Here is a 24151-nt window from a genome sequence, read left to right on the forward strand (position 1 = left end):
AAGATGATAAATACAGTGACAACATTAGTTACTTACGCCACTTTTTTTTATAATGTAGGGTGGGGATGAAATGACAAGTTATTTCTGAAATTCCGTGTTGCAGGGCCAGTACAGGCAAAAATGTAATTGCTTTCTGGTGCAATGGTGGGAAGTCAGGAAATCTCAAATGAACTCAAGGCCAACACTGTTAATGGCTTTAAAAACTGGTAGCACCTCTTTAAAGTCCATCTACCACTATACTCTGAGTGCATTTGTAAAGAACACAGAGTCAGATCCTCAGCCTGAGCGCAATACAATTGTGTTGCAAAGGGAATATAAAACTAGCCTAGTTGGGCTATTTCCCCAAGTATGGAAGATCCTGGGATGGCACAAAAGGGGCTCTTACTGCTGGCACAAGTTAGAGCTTCCCTGTAGTTACAAGCAACTAACTGTTTAACATACAGAATGGTGATATGCACAATGAATTACAATAATTACATATTCAAAACAGACATTTGACTTTATGCTCTTACAAATAAACACACTCAACTTGTTAATTTGAATCTGAGATTGTTTACTGGAAAGTGCAATCTCTTTAAAAATATTTTAAATATAAAAATTATGTCAACACAATGCTCTGGCTGATATTCACACAATTTAGACAGAAATCCCATGCAGTAACTCTTCCACAGGACACATGAATATTAAGACTCAGTGGCTATTGGTACCTTAACTGAATTTCCTGATTCATGTTTATGTTAAATCTCATCTCTAAATATAAGACCCTATGTGGATGTAATGGCATGTGTCAGAATGAAATTTCTCCAGCTCTGCTCTCAAAGCTGCTTTGTCTATGGAAAACTCTTGGTCCTTCAGCCTAGTTTTAAACTCCACAGAGCTCTGTTTTTGTGAAAACTTAAATATTTATTTTGCTGCTTATTACTGGTCTTCACTAACAGCTACACAAATTGGTTTTGTTCAGCTCAGCAGCATTCAAGAATTGGATAAATAAGTACCTATCCGATATGTTGTCAAAATTACATGGATAAGAGAGATAAGACTGTTCCCCATTAATAAAAGAAAACTTGTAACTTCTGACTGATCTTGCAAATCCTCCCACCAAGTATGCATTAATTATGCATTATTGCATTGTGTGGAGTAACAATGCTCTGAGAACTTTATAGCTAAGTATCACTAACACTGTCAAAAAACATTTTCATTTCAAAAACCTTTCTAATTAGAAAACTGCCACATACTGTATTGCTTGAAATGCCAAGACAAACAATGATACAAGACACTGCTTTGGATTTAAGCAGGAAAACACACTAGAAATCTGGTTATGATTTTAGCAGAAAGAGCCTGTCTAAGGGAACAGGTCACACACATCTACAGGGATATAGTTCAAACTGGATGATCTCTAATATCTCTTTTCCAGCTCTAACCTTTCGGATTCCATGAATAAGTTAACCTAGCTATAACAGTCAAATGCAATTATAAATGATGCTTTCCATCCCCTATTTTATTTTTGTTGTCTTTCATATGGAAAAAGTTGCTTAGTGTCTTTTCCTAAAAAAAAAAAAAAAAAAAAAAGCAAATATCTAAGAATCTACAAAAACACAGAAAGAAAGCTAGTTGAAATTCTCAGGTATGCACTTGACTTCCAGGCAAATACCAAATATTGTGCAAGTTGATAAAATCATGAGAGTTGTCAACACTATGTCATGATACAAAGAAGACACTGAAATAAACTGAAAGGTAGCAAATTTAAAACTGGTACAAAGAAACACTTTCTACACATTCCACCTGTGGAACTCATTTCCACAAGATATCACTAAGAGCAAAAGTTTAGTAGGATTTGAGAGAAATTGGACATTTAGACAGTTAACAAGAAGATCCAGAGTTACAAAAGTAAATATTTAAAACAAACCAACAATTTTGCTTCAGGGCATAAACCAACCTTTAACTATTGGGGGTCAGGAAGAAGCTCTCTTTTGGGGCCATAACTGCCTGAAGCAGTTGGCTCTCGCTACTACGGGGAACAGGCTATTGGACTATATAGAATCCTGGTCTGATCCAGTATGATAATTCCTGTGTTCCTATTTTTGTTTTCTTGTATTTTAGTAGAGCTTAGAATTAGAATGTATTCTTAAAAGGTATTACCATGTTATGACTGAATTCAGCAAAGTATGTAAGCACCCACATTAAAGTCAAAGAAAGCAAAGCAAGTGCTTAAGTGCACTGGTGAATCAGATACTTCTGCCTTAAAGATAAGATAGCTTTTGAAGGCTCAATTTTAGGGTTTTCAAGCGATTAAAAAAATTAAATTGCGATTATCATGCTGTTAAAAAATAGGATACCATTTATGTTAAATATTTTTGGATGTTTACTGTTCTGCCTGTCAGGTGACATTGTAAACAAGCAAGCATTATCACCAGCAAATTGTAATCAACCTTGTTTGCCTGAGTGATTGGCTGACCAAGAAGTAGGACTGAGTGGACTTGTAGGCTCTAAACTATTACACTGTTTTATTTTTGAATGCAGTTTTTTTTAAAAAACATAATTCTACATTTGTAAGTTACTTTCACGATAAAGAGATTGCACTTCAGTACTTGTGTCAGAGCTCATTTTTACCACCAATTGTGGAACTTGAAGCCTCAGCCCTTATTGGAGTTGCTATATTAAGGTCTGCATTACTCCAAAATAAAAAAATGCATCTCACTTTGTTATGATTTCCCAATTGTATTTGACAGTGGATCTTTTAATGTCATGACGACACCAATGCACCATATGAAGTAATTTTTTTTCTTGTACAATGAAACAGGATGAGTTGTTCAGATTTTCCAGGTTATTCGCTACTGCAAGAAACTACATGGCTAGAAATTATACAATGCCCTGCCAGATTACAGGGTGCAGCGAACTGATTTGTGACTCATCTCCCTGTTCTACAACATGAAAAGAAAATATAGCAAGATTAGAATTTAGTAACTAGTGAGATATGACATCACATGGAACACAAATAGAGAACAGCTTTAGGAATGCAGTCACCGACTGAGCAAATGTTTTGTCATTTTATCACACAGAAGGGTTCAAGATTCAAAAACAAAACCACAGCTCTAAACTGAAACACAGCCATCTATTCTCCCTTGATGCATGCACATTCTTTCCACAAGTTACTCTATGTGCACATGTTTATGGAAGAAAATGCACTCCAAACTGAGAACTTGAGTTTGTGCTGACCTCTGTTATCAATACTACACATACAGCACGCACAAAATTGTACATCCTTAATAGCAAATGTTCTAATGAAGTGCATTATATGAATTGACAGGAAACTCTCCATGTATAACTGTAATGAGGCAGCTGCCCCTCACTGGCAGAAATGGAGTTAAAAGCAGCCCTAAGGAGTCTGCGCCAGAGGCAGCCAATTAGAAAGGAGCTGAGAGGAGCAGCCAATATGGCCCGACAAGCTCATATAAGAAGGGCTGCAGAGCAGAGCAGTAGCTTACTGGTGCATGAGGGGAGAAGAACAGGCTTCTAGTAGGAGGAAGGAGCCCCAGCACCTGGGACAATTCAGTGCTGCAAGCAGGTACTGGGGAAGCTAGAGAAAGCTCCTGGCAGGCTGCTAGGGTCTGCAGGCTGAGGCCATGAGGTAAGGGCAGGAAAGGGTGCTGGAGTCACATGGGAAGTGGCCCCAGGACAGAGGACCGTAATTGCCACTGAGATAATGGCTGGACGGAGATTGCAGGTTGCCCGGAGCCGGGAGGAAAACACAGAGTGTGGCACAGCCGCAGGGCAGCGTTGCCGAAGAGGACCCCACAGTCCTGGGAGTGGCGCAGGTCCTGGAAAGAAAGCGATGGCGGCGAGGCACCACCAGAAGGGGGGGCGCTGGCAAGAAGAGCTAATTCCTATGGCAGCCAGCAGGAGGCGCCATAGTGGTGAGACCCCCCCCCCCATCACAATAACATTAACACAGAGAGAACCTGAATCAAAGAACCCCATAAAATAAATGCATCTGGGAGGTCACTAAGAAGTCATGAATAAGGCTCAGTGTTTGCCAGAGGTCACATAAGTCATGGATTCCGTGACCTCGGTGACTTCTGCAGTGGCTGGCATGCCTGGCCTGGGGCCGCCTGAGGAGCTCAGGCAGCCCCTGGGCCAGTCGCACCAGCAGCAGGGCGGTGCTTACCTAGAGCAGATTCCCAGAAGGGCGACAGGAACTCCCGTTTCACAGCTCCTAGCTCCACCTGCTGCCTCTGCCCACTGGCACCATCCCTGCAGCTCCCATTGGCTGCGGTTCCAAGCTAATGGCAGCTGCAGAACCAGGACTTGGGGCGGAGTGGAGGCAGAACGTGGAGCTCAGGAACCAGGTAGGGAGCATTCCCCAGCCCTGCTAATCTCCCCCGCCCACGCTTTAGTCTAGGGTATATAGTAAAAGTCATGCCCAGGTCACGGACTGTGAATTTTTGTTTACTGTCAGTTACTTTTACTAAAAATACCTATGACTAAAATGTAGCCTTAGTTATGAACTCTTTATCTGGATGGGGACTAGCGCAGAAACTAGCTCCAGTGGACAGTGAGGTATAATGGAAACTGTCAGATTCTTCTATGTTTCAGAGAAGCTGCTCAGAAAAGTTTAATACCCAAGCCCAAAAGAGCTAGTTCATGTCATGCTGACAGGGATTTTCAGCCAGGTAAAAAGCAGAGGGGGCTCAGGCCACAGAGAAGAATGAAGTCCTAAAACAGACAATGACTCAGACCTGATCTACAATGAAAACTTAGGTCAACACAGCGAGGGTACTCAGGGAGGTGAAAAATCTACTCCCTTGAGTGCTGGAGCTATGCAGACCTAACCCCAGTACAGAGGTAGCTAGAATGCTTCTGTTGACCCAGCTATCCTCGCTCAGGGAGCTGGAGTTCCTACAGTGATAGAAAAACCCCTCCCAGCACTGCAGGAAGCGACTACGCTGGGGGTTCCAGCGGCATAGTTACAGCGGCATAGTGCTGGTAGTGTAGACATGGCCTAAGCTTCTTGGGACTGTCTTCGAAACAAACACAAAACAAAAAAGGTGTGTTCTTAACTTGAGTTAAAGTCCTAGTAAAGTTAAGGCAATTATAGTTTTCACATGAGTTAATGGGCTGAGTTAAAGCTGGCTTTAAATAAATATTATATTTTAAAAATGAATACTAAGATATCTTTTTGACTTTATAAAGGTTTAATGTTTTAATTAAATTTTTTCTCCTTGAAGTGCTTTGTGAAGCCATTTATAAGTAACTGGATACATAATCAGTCTTATTTAAAAATGATGCCCCCTGCTCCTGGGAACACACACAGAAGTCATGTTGATTGGAGCTGACAATATGGAGTGGTTTTGTGTTAAGATTTGTAACTTTAAGCCTCAGTAGCTAGCTATTATGAAAGTTTCCTGAAGATACATCTGTGAACACGGAAGAGAAGAATTTCAGATATACAGCAAGCATCTTTCCAGAAACAGCAAGATCCTATGGCGAATCCTTACTTGGACTAAAAACAGATTCAATCTGGAATCAGGAGGGCATTATTAAAATCACTGGACTCAATATTACATTAGATTCCTGAATGATGTCTTCTGTAGATGGAGCATTTTGTTTTATTATTGATAAGCAGAGGTTTGCAGTATTGATCCTTGTCTACAGATTCAAGTTCAGTTATTGTCAATCTGCTCCAGTGCACAGTAGCAAAGTCCCAAACATGTCTAGCACAATTTGGACATATTGCGCTTACAAAAAAATCAAAGCTGGGAGTCTTTGCTTCATAACTATCTATTTCACTGAAAACACTTAAGACATACTGGTCACTTGTTGCAGATGATCTTAAAAGGAGAATTTCAAGGAGTTTAAACTGTTTCAGATTTGAAGGTCAGGTTTAAGCCTTGATTACAGATGAAAGCTGACTGATTTGCTCAATCAGAATACATTTAAGCTTAATTGATACAGGCACTCCTCAACTGTCCATGCAATGGGGGTGCACTTGCTTAAATAAAATCAGTTTCTAAATTAAATTAAGTTGGTACAAGTTTTATTTTTAGACAAAGCCTGTCTACACTACAGAGTTAAGTTGATGTAAGGCAGCTTATGTCAACCTAACTATGGAGGTGTTCCAATGTTACAATTACAATATTACAATGTTCCATGAGCCACTGTTACTCGCCTGCTACACCGACCTAATAAAAATCACCTTGATGAGAGGCATTGCACTTACAGCAACATAGTCAGAGCGATACAATGTCAGTGTAGACACTGCATTGCTTACATCACCCTAAGTGGCCTCCAGGAGGTCTCCCACAATGCCCACCATGACAGCTCTGGTCACTGGTTTGAACTCCGCCAGGGATGCTGGAAACATTTTTATAGTGGGAGTGCTGAGAGCCATTTAGCCAAACTGTAAACCTTGAAACTACTTCAAGCCAGGGAGTGCAGCAACACCCCTAGTTCCAAGACCTATGAACTCTGCTGCCCTACAGCCAGGTTCAGAGGCATGTGCCCCTCCCCTTCTAAAGCCCCGGAAAGTTTTGAAATTGCTCTGTTTGCGCCGCGTAGACAGTTCACATCACATCTTCCCAGCTGACCATGCTGGCTTTCTAGCAAATGCACTCCTTCATGGAGTACACTGGAGGTGATGGATCTCCTGAGACTGCGGGGACAGGAGGCTGTGCAGGAACAGCTCTGTTCCAGCCGCAGGAACTTTGATATCCATGGCCAAATCGCTTGAGTAATGGTGGAGAAGAGCTAGGATAGGGACATGCAGTGGTGCCATGCAAAAAATCAAGGGGCGGAGGCAAGTGTACCAGAAAGCAAGGGAGGCAAATAGTTGCTCCGGTGCAGAGCTGCAGACATGCTGCTTCTCCAAAGAGCTGTATGCCATCCTTGGTGGCAACCCCACCTCCACCGCCAAGAGACCCATGGACACTTTGGGGAGGCTGGAGTCAGTGGCCATCAGAGTGAATCCCAAGGACTATGTGCTGGACAAGGAAGTGGATGCTAAGGAGGATGGGGGATAGGGAGATCTGGTGGCTTGGCAAACTAGGACCTTTTTTTTACTTTGGAGCAGTTTAGCCAGTCCTAGCAGTCCAGCTCTGGTAAGCTGAATGCAGGGAAGGGAACCTCTGGCAAGTACTCATTCTGCTTCAGTAGTGCAGGGACACATCTGGTCATGCGCTGCTTTGTTAATCAGGCTAGAAGAGGTACTGAAATAACCAACACAGGCACAGTTTGGATCTGCTTCTCATTCCCCTGGACAGCTACGCGGACGGGGCCCTGCAAAGAAGTTTATGCACATTGGAATATTCAGTGAATCCTCCATAAGAGATCTCTCGGAAACTTTCCTGGAGGTAATCTGCAATTCTCTGCCAAAGGTTTCTTGGGAGGGCTGCCTTGTTTCTTCCCTTGTTGTAGGAAACTTTGCCGCACCACTCAGCAATTACTTCAGCAGGCACCACAGCAGCACAAAGGCTAGCAGCATATGGACCTGGTCCCCGGCCACATGCATTCAGGAGCTGACCCTTGCAGCCTCAGTTACCCTCAAGAGTGAGATATCAGCTGCAATCACCCCCCATCTATGGAAAACGGTGTCAGTATTCAGAACAGCAGCCCTATGCTCTTGAACTGATACTCCAGTGCTCTCCCCATCTTGTCCCAACTTGCCCCTTCCCCCAGGCCAAACTCACCATGGATGGGGCTATCATCATGCTCTATATGGCTACCAAGGGAAAGTGAGAAAGTTGCGCTTGTAACTTGTTTGGATCACTGACAATAGGACCTCTGTCTGTTGTTTCTTTAGGAGGTGCAGATGCACCCTTGAGGGTCTCCTCCTGCACACCAATGGAGCAGCTCCGTCAGATAAGAACAAAGAGGATTAAGGAATACATGTTTCAGGATGTGCTGCAAACCTTCTGGTGCTTTGGATTGTGAGCAGAGAGGACGGAGAGAGGCAATCAATGCAAAATTGCAGATGGCTACTCAGGATAGTAAATGGGCGAAAAAATAACACTGCTCAAGAAGCAAACAGACATGTTGTGGTAACTTCAGGCTGAAAACATCAGTACTCGCCTACCCCTATACTGAACTGCCTTCCAGGATCTCCCCACATTCTTCCCCCCCCACACACATTCCTCATATCTTCTAGACCACAGCAGTACCCCCAGGCACTCCACTCCAGAGGAGATTTTGCACAATCAGAGCAGGACATACACCCAGCTGTGAGAGCCTCACTGGCAAATGTGCCTGGGATTTTACTCTTCCTTCCCCTTTGAAGATACTTTTCCCTGTAGATACGATGTTTACGTTACCATGACATAGATATGTTTGCATGGGTGTGGAATAAAAACATACTTATGGAAAGTGAATGAATCTTTTAGTCTCCAACGTATGGCGATTGCTGCTAAAATTCAGAGACAGTACAAATAGGCGCATTTGAATGGTTATATTAGCGCACACATAATCACTACAAAGTTCATACCGTGGTCCAAAACAAAACAAAACAAAAACAAAAACCACCAATGCCTGGCTCAACACATTACAGCAACTGTGGCTCATTGTTAAAATGCTCCTTCAAAGCCTCCCTGATCCGAATAGTTCCCTGTTGAGCCCCTCTTACAGTGCTGGTATCAAGCAACCGATCCACATCAACGCTTCCCACTTCTCTCGCCAGGGGAAACTTCTCCCTCTTGGCTTCACACATATTATGAAGTGCACAGGAAGCAAGAATTACCATGGGGATATTTTCCTCGCAGAGGTCTAACCTGCCAAGGAAACAGCACCAGCACCCCTTTAAGCAGCCAAAGGCACATTCAGCAGTCATTCTTCACCTGCTGAGCATGTTCAACTGCTCCTTGCTGCTGTCAAGGTGGCCGGTGTAAGGCTGTAGGGGAGCAAGGGGTAGGCTGGGTCTCCCATTAGCATTTCCACATCCCCAGTGGTAATCCTCTGGTCCTTGCTTGCAGCTTTTTGTATAGGCCAGTGTTCCTAAAGATGCATGTATCGTGCCTCTTCCCTGACCAGCCTGCATTCATGTCGGTGAAACAACTCCAGTGATCCACCAGCACATTCAATACCATAGAAAAGTAGCCCTTTCTGTTGATGTACTTTGTCGCCAAAATAGGGATATGCGTGCCATCTATTGCCCCACTGCAGTTAGGGAATCCCATTGCTGCAAAACGATCTACTGTTTTACGGACATTGCCCAGAGACACAGTCTTTCGTAGCAGGAGGCGATTAATGGCCCTGAACACTTCCATCACTGCAACCCCGGGTGGATTTTCTCACTCCAAACTGATTTGTGACTGATCGGTAGCAGTCTGGTGTTGCCAGCTTCCACAACAGCGATCGTCACTCGCTTCTCCACCATTACAGCAGCTCTCATTTTGGTGTCCCTGCGACAGAGGGCTGTGAGAAACTCTGCACACAATTTCAGGAAGGTGGCTCTGTGTATCTGAAAGTTTTGCAGCTACTGCTCAACATCCCATATTTACAAAAATGATGCGATCTCACCACTCCGTGCTTGTTTCTCATGCCCAGGACCAATGATCCGCCATGTGCAGCTGCTCTGTAAATGTCCATAGCAATCTTGAATTGTTTCTCTCCATGGCACATAACAGGGCAGACACCATGATCATCATCAAAGCTCATGAAATATTGCAGGATCAGGTGCATTATGTTCAAACTGCTCATCACAATACTGGAGAGCAGTGCAAGATTCAAGGTTTCAGAGAGATGGCAGGTGTGCAGTTTACCGGGGCTGTTGAAAAGGGGCGCAAAATGTGTTTGGAAGCCCATGGAATGATGGGACAGAGAAAACTGCATCATGGGATGCTGAGCTGTCATGAGGCACTGCAAACCCTTCCCAGAACACTCTGTGGAAGATGGTGGCAACCCACAGTGGACAGCTCTCTGTGTCGATGCAAGAGCTGCTACTGTGGATGCACTCAGCCAACACAAGGGGCGTAGTGTGGACATGCAACAGCAATGTAATTACAGCAGTGGCTGTATGTCAACAGAATTTAAACCAATTTAACTTTATAGTGTAGACATCACCTAAGTAAAAAGCATACAAAACAATATTGAATACAGTGTGTTCCTATACAGTAGGCCACAAGGAAACAGCCAACCTACCAAGTCAAATCAGAATGGAAAAAATGTATCTGCATATTCTTGTTTCCTCTCTCTCTTTTGTCTGCAAGATACCTTTATCCAGTCGGCAACTACATCACTTCCACTGGCAGTGATCTGTACCTAAAAGTTTAGTGCCAGATTCTGCTCCCCTTACTCACAGTGAGTAAGTAGTTAGTACCTTACTCCTTTCATAATCCTACTGGTAGAAACTGGACCACAGGTAAAACTGTACCTCTAATATTCATTTTACCACAGCTAATTTCTAAACCAAACACTTGGAACTCACATCAAATTGAATTTCTTTAGCTGGATGAGGAACAAAGTTTAGCAATTACAGGAAGAAAACTTTGCATAGGAGAACGGAACTAGTGAAGCACATAAACAGCTGACGTTCAAAAGCAGCACTGTGTCTTTTTAAACTTTGCATAGGGAGAAACTGGTAACCTTTCCCAGCTCAAGGAGTGGTGAGAAAGTTTGACATTCCCCTCATTTTCCAGTAAACCCAGATAGAAGTCTGAATACTGAAATGGCTAGAGACTGATTAATGGCTCAATTACTCACCCATTGAAGTCAGTAGTAGATTTTCAACTGACTTCAGCGGTAACAGGAGGCAGCCCTTAATGGGTATGTGATGAGATGCCTGGGATCCCTAATGGCGAGTCTCATGAAGAAGCTGTATTTGCACATGGGGAAACATGTTTATCTAGAAAAGGGATCTTAACATCAGTCATACAGAGAACTCACTGAAGTGCTCAGCCTGGCTATTTAATACCTGACTAAAAGATTATTCGTTCTTCTGCCCCTTTTGCCCTGACAGCTGAAGTAAAACTAGATACATAGCTACTTGAAGTTTGCTTGAGTACTTAGTGCAGTCTTTTTATGGGTCTACAAAAGAATTTAAGTGCCCAGCAGGCTGCAAACAGTCAGTCTGATAATATTTGGTGTCATGTGATACGAGAGAGAAATCAGAAAGCTTTTGTTATATATAGCATCTTTTATCATAAGAATGCCTGAAGTTCTTACTAACCACAAACCAGATGATGCTATGTCCATCATCCATCCGAGGAGGAGGACCTTTTACACATTTCTACGCAAGTGTAAACTGTTAATATATATATTTACAAGGAACAAAATTCTCTAAGCAGTTTAACAGATAATAGTTATACACCTAAAGATTTGTTTTGCTACATAACTTTAGAATGTTTAAAATGCTTTTTTTAAACAGAAAAAAACATAACTAAGATGATACCCTCATTTTAAAATATAAATTTTCAAAACTTTCTGGCAAAACCATTCAAAAGTGAACTGTATTGATCAGTCACCTGAAATATGAATGAATTTCCTTTTCTTTATGCCACTCTAGATAAAAACTTTGCTACATTAGATAAGACAAAAGCAAGTAACAACAAAGCTGCTGAACCATACAGCATGCCATTTTCCATCATGTGAACTGAAGTTTCTGGGCACACTAATGGCACTTGCGAAAGATTGAGGCCTTGTCTACACTACAAATGCTTTGCTGGTGTAGCTATACTGGCAGAGCCCACAAGCGTAGACACAGCTTCGGCTGACAGAAGGAGTTTTTCCCTCTTGGTGTGCTAACGCCGCCTCTCCAGATGATAAATTAGTTATGCCACAAGCAGTAATCTTCTGCCGGCCCAGCTGCACCTCCACTGGCAGTTGAATCAACACAGCTGTGTTGGCGAGGGGGGTGTGGGTTTCTCACACTGGTCACTGACAGAGCTATGCTGACAAAACTTTGTAATGTAGACCAAGCCTTACTTGTTTTAGATTATTGTGGTACGTACTTTGGGGCTCATGAAAAACAGTGAATAATAGAATATTAGTAAAAATTACTTACAAGTGTTCAACCAAACTATTAAATTAACTAATGAATTTAGCTTAATATCAGGGCCACCTGCCAGTCCCAAAACAGAATGTGATGACACACTAAATCTAACTAATGCTCTGGTACCTTCGTATGAGAAAAAATTAACTTTGGCCATGCACCCTAAAATTTCCACAAAGTGGGAGATGGTTCTGTGTAGCTGATTATTTACAGAATTCCGTTAATGCCATTTACAAACTTATATTATTCAAATTACAGTTGGACTTAATATGCTAGGGGCTAGTTACAGACTTAAAAGGAAGATAGTCTCTTCCCCCAAAAGCTTACAAGGTAAAAGGATAAAACATGAAAGCCATATGCTCAGGTGGATAATAAGTATGTCTTGAGGTTGTTTTGGAAGGGGTTGGGATGAGAGGGTTGTTGGTTATATAAACTAATCCCTAATTATCCCTTCTACTCAGTCACTATTGGATAGTGAATTTCTTGTAGGTGTCTGTACAAATTGGTCCTGGGTAGGGATGTGAATGTGGAGAGAGTGACATTGCAGATCAGCTCAGGAGGGGTGTTCAGTGCATAAAGGGTGGCGTAGAACAGAGCATAGCAATGGCTGAGGTGGAAGTGGACAATGGGGCCCCAGACCGTTACTGGCAGAGCAGAGGAGTTGACATAACAGACCCTCTGCAGAAATGATAAAAGGCTGTACCTGTTACCATCTAGAGGTCTAATATTAGGTCTGAGTGCTAGAAGTGTAATATTACCCAATACTTAGTTCTTATGTAACACCTTTCATCAGATCTCAAGCTACTTAACAAAAGAGGATGACTATAAATATACTCATTTTATGGATGGAGAAAACTGAGGCACAGGGGTGAATTGTCCAAGGTCACACAACTTGACAGTAGCAGATCAATGAATACAGGCCAGATCTCCTGACTCCTACTTCAGTGTCCTGCTCACTAAACTACACTGCCTCAAATACAGCTGTTTTACAAAATATAAACATAATGAACCAGGTTCATCCCAAATGAAATCTGCTAGAGGAGCAGAGTAAGAAGGGTTCATGGCCATGGCTCTGTGTGTGTGATTGCCTGTCCATACATTAGTGAAAAATTATAAAAATTACCTAGATTCTGTGTGATGGGGACTAGTCAACTCTCAAACTAGTTCGGTGTATGAGTCACTAGAACTTCTGTGGACAGCTTCCTCTGATCAGTCATTTTGTTTTAGAGTTTGTGAAGGGCTAAAATCCATATGCTGTTTATGTTACAACCTGATATATAGACTGTGTCAGCTCTTTTTAAGGCCCAAAATCCAGAGTTTAGTCAAGAAGACAAAGGCCTAGCAAATAGTGAACAATATTAGCGAAGAAGCAGGATAAACAAAGGACAATCTTGCTTTTTGCTAAAATAAGCTTGGTCAGCAAGAAGCCAAGTGGAAATTATAATTGGGGGCTTTATCTCAAAGTTGCAAACAAACCTAAGAAATAAAGGGCGACCTGTTTCTTCTGTAGAAGAGGTGCCTTCCTACACACCAGTCTTGAGTTTATAAAAAAAAAATTCAAACATGTCAGTATAAAATATAATATCCTCCCTTTCACAAATATGGACCTCTCCTCCAGGCCATTGCCAGTGCCCGGCTTAAAAAACACGAACAGCCAAAAAACAATCTTTATTGCTATATACATTATGTAACCTTTTGACCATTGGGTACTATGCTTATCTTGTCTTGCTGCTAGACCTAGCCAGGGGTCATTTCCCTCCGCCCATAAAATCCATATAATCCATTGTAATCAATTGTTTGGCAGTATCTCTAAGCCTAATAAACAGATAACACTCCTGCCAACGCTGTGCATAATAAACCCACATGCTTGATTCTACACGGTGTCCATATTTTGTTCCTTCAATTTGTAAGCAAATCTAATGTAAAATGTCCAAAAGAGCTTTTTGAAGGGCTATGTACATCGGGGCGTTTGATATTATGAATAAAAGCCATCTTAACATTTTTCAGATTGTGAAAGTTGGATCTAGAGACAGTCCCGTTTCTGTACTCTTTTCTCCCTTTTCATTTTTATCTCCACATCCTGAGTCTAGATTATTGCCAGCATATTGGGTTATGACTATGAGTCAAAAATATTCTTTATTCCCATTTGATTTAAAAACTCCCATTAGTGATAATGTGCACTGAGGGGAGTATATATTATTTGAATTCATATTTTATGATGCATGTATAGTTTGCGAAAGTGTGTTCATGCTCAAGTTGTCAGATTTGTTTCTAAATAAATATTTTAATTGACTATGGCAATTCTTTCCGCTGCACAAACAGGAATCCATTCTCTCCAATAATACAGATTATGAGGAAGTACCTGATGTCTATGATTAATATTTTGTTTAATTCTCATTTAAGCTCTAGTTAAATTATTTCTTGAAAACTTAATTACAAAGAGAGGAAACTCCTCTCTCACATTTACATACCAAAAAAAAAAAAAACCCCACAAAAACTAACTCTAGATCTCTCTAGAAGAATTACCTTAAAAAAAGATTTACTTGTCAGAAGTGTTTCTAAAACATGGGGCCAAATCAAGAGCCCAGGTGATCCAATGGCAAAGAGCCTTTGTAATGCTGATAGACCCTAGTTATCAGGGCGGGAGCAAACCTGGGACCTCTGAAACTTAATGTATGAGCTTCAGCCTGCTGCAAGGGTAAATCAATTTTTTGTCAAGGTCCAAATTTCTTGGTCAAGGTACTGTCAAGGTTCAGACTCCAGAGAAAATACAAAAACAATAATAATGAATACTAAGTAAATAAAAAGATGTTGTGGTCCATTCAAAAGCATCTGGTGGTCTGGATTTGGCCCATGGTCCGCCTATTGACTACCGCTGATCTACTGTGTGAACTAAAAGCCACATGGCTCTTCGCCAAGGCTGTAGCAGACTCAATCTCTAGATACCGCTAAAAGGGAACAGACCACCACACCAAGCAGACATGGGTTAGACAAGCTAGAGGCCTTGAAAGTGTGAGTTCTGTAACTGTGAAAATGTGCGCAGTTCCTGAGAGGGAGAACCCCAAATTTTCAGTGCTTATACTGCTGCTCTCCAACGTCACAGCCTCAGTGGAGGGACTGGGTGAGGAAAGATCAGGATACTCAGAAGGGAAGTAGTTCATATGCATGGATTTTTTCCCCCATTCTCCCAATGATCCCCTTATGAAGTCACCCTGTCTGTGGTTCAGAGAGACGCAATCTGCATCTCCCTGTGCCAGCAGGTGTGACTCTAGCTTGCACTCTCTTCAGGGCTGGAATCGTATCTTCTTTTCTATCTGCAAAATACCATGCACATGCAGGCCTTCTCCCACCACTGTTTTAATACTAGTTCAGCTCCAGGGGTGAACATGACACTATACACCAGATGCCACCATTTTTAGCTCCAAGATAACTAGAGCTGTTCTGACCAGTGTCAGGCAACAGTAGTAAAAACCCCAGCAGTCATTCTACACTAGTGCTCCCAGGGTTGCTAGCACTGGGAAAACAGCAATAGGAGCCCTATGGGGAGTCGCTGTATAGTAATGACCTGAGAACTCTTGTCCAAACACAGATCTCAGAATGGTCAAACACACATAGGTGCGTCATAATAGTGAGAAATGTGGAAAAAGTATTTGATATCAAATATTATTTTGCCTCTAACTTGAAAAGGCTGAACTAATGTCAAATCTTTTTTATCTGTTAAGAGTAAATAAATGTCAGGCCTGAATACTTGTGCTATATTCTACTTCTAGCCCACCCAAAGTTCTGCAACCAAGTTTAAAAAAAAAAATTGAAAAATTCATTAATAATGTACATGCTAGCAGAATATAAAGTACACAGCCACTGTTACAAAATTAGTAGAACTTCATCAGCTCTGCAGCAAATGGATTTTTTAAAAAAACCCTGCATTAACAGACAAGATAAATAAAGCAGAGCTTTCATATTATTTTAAGTTTGCTGAATAATGTCATTGCAGGATGGATAGAAGCCCTGTAGCACAGAGTTGTGGCACAGAACAATGACACCAGAGGGGGTACTCAGAGTTAGTAAAACAGAATTTATTATATCCTGTGGAGCGTTTGAAGATTTGACCCAGTGGAAATTTTCAGCAACATATGAAACATTTCCTAGTGGTGCTTGGTCCTACTGCAAATAAAGTCATGTTGCTTCACAGGGAAACAACATTATCTCAATATTAACAATAAAAATACACTCACTGATTATCCTCTGAGCCTACAGAATATAGTTAGCAAGAGAAGGCAAAAATAAAACATGATTCTTTGTTAGTGAACATGCAAAACCAGTTAATCCTCAACAGCTACCAGTTGGCTTCTCTTTCTAACATGATGCTCAGCCTTCTCACAATGTTCTTGCTCCCGTGGCAAACTTACAAATCCTAAAATTTCAAGTAATTTTGAAATAGCCGGACTGATCAATTTTTCAGACCACAGACCTGTTTGATGTAGAGTAAAAAGAAAACACTTTTGGAGTGAAAACAGGGAAAACTTTAAAGAACTGCTCTCATTTCTTCCTACTCTCCCATCTCATGGAGCAAGAGGGAGAGTAGTGAGACATGAGATTAGTGATGTTTGGGTGCACTGGGGAGGAGGAATTTGAAGCGGTAAGACACTGAAACTAATGAAGAATTAGAGGAGGGAGTGATATGGTTGGAGCAGCAGTATCTTGGGTAGGCTGCTGGGGACAAAGGTATGGGGGAGGAGGGGGGTCAAGGTGGAAAGAGTTAGAGGGTAACCAAAGTGAAGGATGAACAAGATGTAGGTAATAATGGAGATTATGAGGAAAAGGTGGATTTTGGAAGAAGGGGAAGAAGCCAGATGACTTAACAGCAAAACCAAACCAAACTAGATAGAAGTGAGAAAGGAGAGAGAAGATGCTACTGCTGCTGAGGTTGTGAGACTGGGAAACAGGGAGACTGAAGTTGTCAGTGAGATGGAGAGAGTTAAGTGGGGGGGAAAAAAGTTATGTTTTGAAGAAACTGGGCCAAAGTCTACTCTCATACTGGTGTCAATCCAGAATGACTTAGCTTTCAGCTGAGTTATAAAAAGGTATGAAGTTAGTCCTGGTTCACACTGAAAGAGTAAAAGACATTTTGCTCACTGAGTGTGAAATGACATCAGGAACACCAAGTAGAGCTATTCAAAAGACAGTTTTATTAATCCTGAAAAAAAATGAAACAAAAAAATCTGTTTTTTCTGTCACACACCTAACAATCTCCCCACCTGCCATTATGCCGTGGAATTATGCTATTCTCAGAGACCTCTGCTGCCAAGGAGGAAGGCCTTGACTTGCCCAAATGGGGGGGAAAAGGTATATTTTATTGGGTTAATTTAAACGTCCCAACATTTGCCTTATAAGAAATGGTTATGTACTGCAGTGCACATGCCTACATTTGCATAAGTATCCACTAAATTTTGGTGCTTCAATTTTTAGACACAAGGTTTGATTTTCAGAAGTGCTGAGCACCTGCATGTCCTAATGACCTAAATTGGCATTTGGGTGCTCAGCACCTCTGAAAAAAAATCAGGCCATAAGTATTGCAAGTTGGGCCTCAAGAACTGGAGATTCCAAAATATACGTCCAAGTGTATGGACTTCCTCTTGTCTTTAAGATGAAGCAATTGTTCAAAAAACCTTCATCTAAATACAAGAACAACAATTTTAAATAAATGCAGGCCTGATACTACACAACCCTTCACTGTGCAAGTAGTTCATACTCTTGTGAATTAACCACAAATTGGGGCTGTAATCTACCAACTAAAACAGAATAAACTGACAGTCCAAACAAAAGCAGGGAATATAGCCACAAAGCAAACTGAACAAATCCTCAGTTTTCACAGTAGTTCATTATTTGTTAGGCTGGATTACAACTAATATAAAACAGAACACTTATCAGGCACAATTGCAGCAAATGTAGAAGAGGTAAATGGCTATTGTAGACTTCTAATGTATTTGTCTATTAAATGCTTTTTGAGTACACTTACAAATCCTCCAAAAGATATTCATAGGCAAGAACAGATTTTCCCATATGTATTACAAAAGCTTTCTAAAGCACCATGTATTTCCCTTTTCACTCTGTTATATTTTATAGCTTGCTAGATCAGACTATGCATGTATTATTCTTTTCAAAATCAGATAAAATTACTTTGAAAGCATTCAACTTCCTACATTAAAGAACATTTTTACTTCTCACCCAGGGGAGAAAGCCTGAAATATAGAACACCTATACACAACTAATCATATATAAGGGTTCCAGTTTCTGAGAGACTAAGTTTCAAGTTTATATTCAATTAATCAATCGCTATTACTGTTAAAATGCTTTGTTCATATACCATTCTTTGCAAAAGAGTTAAGACTTTATTCGGAGAAAATAACATTGATCTCTCTCCTAAATACATATTTGAACTCTTTGGAGCACAATGGAGGAGTTAATAAATATGTTCTCATATGGGAATGAAGTGTCTCATTTCCCACTGCAATTCTTATGAACAGAACATGCCACAGGTCCAGTCAAGTTTGTTTTCCTTCCACTCCAACCAGAAATCTGTGTTCACATGAATGTTATATTTTCCCCCTAGGAATATGTATTAATGCTACATTTACACAGCAGTTCTTGTTATTACAGGAAAGTGGAAGCGAACTGGGGTATAGTGAGACAAAGAATTATATGGAACTACCTGGAACTCTCCATGACATGATCTCCAGTACTTTAAAATTTGAGCTGCATAAAAAGATTTAGATTATTTTTAAAGAAGATGTAATATATTTTGGTGTTAGCTGGACTTTCACTCAAACATTCTTTAAAAACATACCCAAAGTTGGTTTTTTACTTTACTGTTTTTAGTGAATATAAGACACTTGTTAACAACAGAGGCTTGTTAAAAATCATAACAGAAACCCAAATTGCAAACGTTGTAAATAAAACATTACTTGCTGGACAAGATCTACATGGGAAAATTTACTACACATTTGTTTAATTAAAAGCAAATTTAATTGTAAGTTTGTGAAATTTCTTGTGTTAGAAAAAAGAATGCTGTTTATTACAGCATAAAACCAGCATAACTGAGAGGAAAATCACACCCATTACATTATGTCTTATTGAAAGATTTTGGATTAAACCAAATTATGAATGGAAAATTACTCTCCTTTTCCCTCACCCCCCAAACACAATGAGTTATTTTCCACAACAGAACAATTTAACAATAGTAAGATCTGTTATAGTCTTAAAGGCTGGCAAACCTCCCAGACACTTGCATAAATAGAAGAAAATATAGTTACTGTTTAGAGTAGCTTAGAATGTCATTTTGAAGGGAGGAGGTTAACAGTAGAAATGCTTGTCAAACTTTGGTTTACATCCTTTCTAATAGGCAGTAACTCTTCCAATTCAGGAGTTAGAGTGCTGAAACTAAGGACAAATGACACCATCTGTTACTTCCATCCTACACAAAAAAGTTCTGTTTTAATACCAACACAAATTTTGTGCTGAAATTCTACAATCAAATGTCTGTATTCCATGCAGATTATACTACATTAACATTAAAGAAAAGTGCACTGAACAACAACCTGGAACTAATTTTGTACATTCTTATGTCTTCAAAAAAGCTTAAATAAACATGATGCTTAGAGAAGATAAAAATAGACAGCAAAATCTAGTTGTGTACCTCTTCACAAAATTCTCTTTACAAGTTTCAAATACTGTTGTTATAAGTTCAATTGATCCATGGCTTCCTATTATACACAGTGGAGATGATTTTACAAAGGATGCCTTGTGCCTCTACACATGTGGTACACAAGATTTTTATTAATAGTACCAATTAACATCAAGTCTGGATTTAATAAAGCCATCAAATTTATTTCAAACACAAGAGGGAATACCATAATACAGATGCTAGACAGAAATTTTGCATTAGGTGATAATAGCAATTCTAATATGACTAGATTTTCTTTACAGAACATCGTTCTGAATATGCACCACACACACTGCTATTGTATTGTATAATGACTACCTCAGCTAAACGCAGAAGCTTTGTTTCTATGAGGTTCTTAATGACGGTCTCTTATCTCTTTACTAAATTGGATTTACTCCAAGGCCTTCTCTAGACAAAACATTATCTCCAGAATACTTTGGTTTGACGATTATATCACACTAATACATGATCATCATAATAAGTTATATTCATAAATCTTAGTGAAATGACAAAATAAGATGCTCTGATTATGGATCATTAAAGCAGATGCTACCATCTGGACTACTTCAATCTTGCTTTACATACCAAATGCAGGTTAAACATGCAAACAATAATTGGGTTAACAAGGTCTATATTGAACAAAACCATAATTCACAGTGTTTCTTAGAGACCCCTCAAATTTGACAAAGGCTTTTCTATCAAAATTAAGAATTTTCTGCTGTATTTTTGCGTAGAAATTTGTGCAAATGGAGTAACAAAATGATGTTCTTTTATGGAAGTATAAGTGAGTAATTAGAGATGGGCCCAAGCAGGAATCCCTAATAAAAAAAACCTCTGCGCATTTCAGTAGTGTCCAACTTTGATCTTTGCAGATTGCCTTATGACTTAAATTTAGGATGAATCAAAACCCCCGTTCCAATTTTGAGAGTGTTAGAAATCCCAAATCAGGGTACTGCAGATTGAACCTATCTGTAGTACTTACTTCACTTGCATACAATCTGGTGAACTCTTAAATGGAGGCATAGTATGTGTGCGATTCATTTACTATGAATATTCATGAACCTCCTATTACTATTCCAAATGAACACAAGAATCGCATGCAGTATATGAGGTTGTGGATAAGCACTTGCTGCTGCCTACCCCACAGAGCCAGTCTCCAGGCCTACTGCTCTCCCCACACACCACCACTTGCCTCTTCAGTACCTAGGGGGGCTCCCTGACCCCAGGAAGCAGCTCCACCCTCAAGGAATGCAAGCCTACACTGAGATTCTAGGGGAGAAAAGCAAGTCTGCTATCTGTACCACCTTCCCCTAATGCAGACTCCAGTTACTTCACATAGTCATCACTAGCTTAGCAGCATGTCCTTGGGTAGTTTGTAAAATGCCTCTAGCCTCCAATAAGGAGTTAAGGCATTGTCGCTGCCAGCACACTGCAATTTCTCAGTAGTCTGGTTTGTCATTTCCCACCCCAAACACATGCTTTAACCACTCTCCGTGGCTACCATGAGCCTTTTTAATTTCTGGGACAGCATTCAAAAGGTCCCTTCCTCCTTCTGATAGACAGCTGTTTTCTTTCCTTAATCCTCCACCTTAATCTTAGACAACTTCACATTTCACATGGATAATCCAATTTAGCACAGACACAGTGTATATTATTACAGTTGAGAAAACATGTCCCCTTAACTATCAAGCTTTCCACTCTCATTTTCTATTTAAAGAAAATGGTTATTAACAATGATACACAGCAGTTTGCATAGTACATCTTCAAACTCACGTGGAAAGAAAATTAATCGAAATATTGTTCCAAGTTTTTAAGGAAGCCATGATTTTCACCATTATTTAGTTGATTGTCTGGCAGATAGCTAATTGTCTCCTTTATGTTTCAAGAGTGATTGATATTATTGTCCCAAGAAAATCATGACAAGATTAATTCTGGGCATTATTTTCATTTTTGTTGTGTGATAATTGCAATTTCTGCATTATGACCTTCAAAAATTAAACAAACATACCTCTCTCTCTCTCTCCACCTGCATGTAAATAGCTGATCAACCCCGTATGTTGTTCTTATGTATTAGTACCCATGTGTAAATGACAATGCTCTGCACTGTACTACTTTTAATTTATTACCCCCCCCCCAAAAAAAAAATCACAGAGAAACTACAGAAAGGAAGTCTCCAGAAGAGTCAAGAGACCGTAAAAAACAGCACGAATGGAGTTAGGACTCAGTCCAGCAATTACTTATGCACCTGCTTAATGTTAAGTTAAAAAAGAAAAAAGTAGTGATGTCAAATACCCAATGCCAAAATTTAACAGACATCCCTTCTCAGTGTTGTTATTGAAACCAAAAACTTACTTCAGTTCCTCAGTATAATCATAAAGAAAGAAAATACAGCCACTATTTTTGCAGGACACAGAAATTATATTTTCTATTCCTTCTGTAGGCTCTGCAAAGAGAGTTATTTAATTCTCAGGTAAAAGCTATTCTGGCATCATTGAGGATATGGGTGTACATATAGCTAGCCACAAATGAGAAAGGTAAAGTTGCCGTTAAACTAAAAACGGTCATATTCACTGTTATGCCAAATAAAATAAATCAACATTTGCCCCGGGAAGGGGGGGGGGGAGGAGGGAAGGGACTGGTTCTGCAAGGTGCTGAGAAGGGGTGGAGTGTGGACACTCACCCATGCTCTAATAACCTGGTGATGATGATTGATATATTTATATTTACACAGACATGAGACAGGATTAGATTAAGAGAAAACAAACGATGCAGCAACACTGTTAGAAATCATCTGTCTTCACTTAATAGCGCGGTGGTCAGCACATCATATTGCCATAACAGGGACTCTCACTAAAAAGAAAAAAAAATCAGTTCCAGTGTCACAGTGTCAGGACTCCTCTTCTGCAGAGTTCCCAAACTCCCTCTTCCAAGTTCCCTTAGAATTCCGTGATAGGTTTGGAGACAGCGTTAAATTGCTCTACGTCCCACATTTATACTGCCATGCAATTTTTGTTGCTTCTAATACACAGGGAGGGCTGAATGGAAATTTACCGCAGTCACACCTCCCTGTGCAGAAATCGTTCTGTTGTTACAAACTAAACACATGGCTAAACACATCTATAGCACCTCACTCCAGGTTGGACTAGTGAAATGGGATTTACATGGGGATATCCTTGAAAATCTCTCAGAAGCTCCAGTTATTGCAGAATATGATTACCTACCTGCTTAGTGGAAAGAGATGGTGGGAGTCCATTGCAACCTGTGCTCCATGGGCTACTTTGGCTTACCGTATGAATTACATACGGTCTTATGGCAGAGATCAGAATAAGTGATACTGTTGACAATCTTTAGACACACTCTTGCAGACTGGAAAGATGGTGTTCTTAGTGAAGGACCCAATTTGTTCTCACTGGTGGACTGTCAACACAAGAGTTTATTAGCACCCAGATCATGGCTCATCTTTTCAATCAAATCTTGCCAAATGGGTTTAAAATTTAAGGTATTGTCTTTTCATATTTTTGAGTTATAAATGCTGACTGATTTACTTGTGTTTACACCTGGAAGCCACTCTGAAGCACACCAGTGGACAACTTTCCCAAAGATTATCAGTGAGAGTTCCTGGATGCTGAACATGAGCTGCGCGTTAACCACCGGCTAGGGGAGGCGAATCCCCCACACTGCGGCCAGTGCCCCAGGCTAGCCCCGGAGCACTGGGAGGTCTGGAGCAGGACTGGAGGCACCACACACAGGGAGCGGTGGTAAGCAGGAGGTGGGATCGTGCCTGACTGTTGGGAATGCAGTCTCCCCCGCCTATGTGACCCGCCGCCCATGGTGCTGAGCACTTTTGAAAATTCTGGTTATAAACACGTTCAACTCATATGTGTTGCATTACATATAAGCATGGCTGGACTAAGTCAGAACTGCGATGGCACACTTACAAGGAACCGATGCATGCTGTTGTAAGTGGTGATGATTCAGTGGGGTACATTTCCCGCTGGGGCAGAACCAAGCCAATGCCGCAGCACTACAGGTGCACTTCACTGCTGGAAATGCTGGCTCTGAATCCCCCTTCTGGACTCATTTACACCTGTGCAAAGGGAAGGTGTCTTGCACCTTCTGGAGTCATTTACATTTGTGCAAAGGGAATGTAAAACGCATTCTGATTGGTTAGAATTTTAACTATATAAATGTTAGAATAAATATACGTTAGCATTTTCCACTCACTTTTCACAGTTGTAAAAGGATGCCAACAAATATTGGGTAGTGAAGCATCTGGCCCCCTTTCTTTATGATGGGAGGTGAAAGTGAAGGATGGAATTTCAAAGACAAAGGGATGCCTACTTCCTCTTAAAATGAACTGAGACTGAGGTCCAAACCCTCTCGGTGGCTTTAAAAATCTCCCATGTAATGACCCAGATCCAGATGTGGTAAATATATTCTGCCTACCTTAACTA

General features: G+C 40.7%; 1 protein-coding gene across 4 annotated transcripts in view; it reads right to left on the minus strand.

Annotated features, from left to right (window-relative positions):
- Positions 1-24151, minus strand: part of PPFIBP2 (PPFIA binding protein 2) — a 217809-nt gene that overhangs the window by 185732 nt on the left and 7926 nt on the right. Inside the window, exon 1 of one of the 4 annotated variants that reach the window (XM_073347668.1) lies at positions 19288-19305. The exons of the other annotated variants lie outside the window; for them this stretch is intronic. The gene's annotated coding sequence lies outside the window, so the exon portion shown is untranslated. Of the gene's footprint in view, positions 1-19287; positions 19306-24151 lie in introns of those variants that run through there. 4 annotated transcript variants of the gene reach the window in all.

Source organism: Lepidochelys kempii, chromosome 6, assembly GCF_965140265.1.
Source record: "Lepidochelys kempii isolate rLepKem1 chromosome 6, rLepKem1.hap2, whole genome shotgun sequence".
In the NCBI taxonomy this organism is placed as follows: domain Eukaryota; kingdom Metazoa; phylum Chordata; order Testudines; family Cheloniidae; genus Lepidochelys; species Lepidochelys kempii.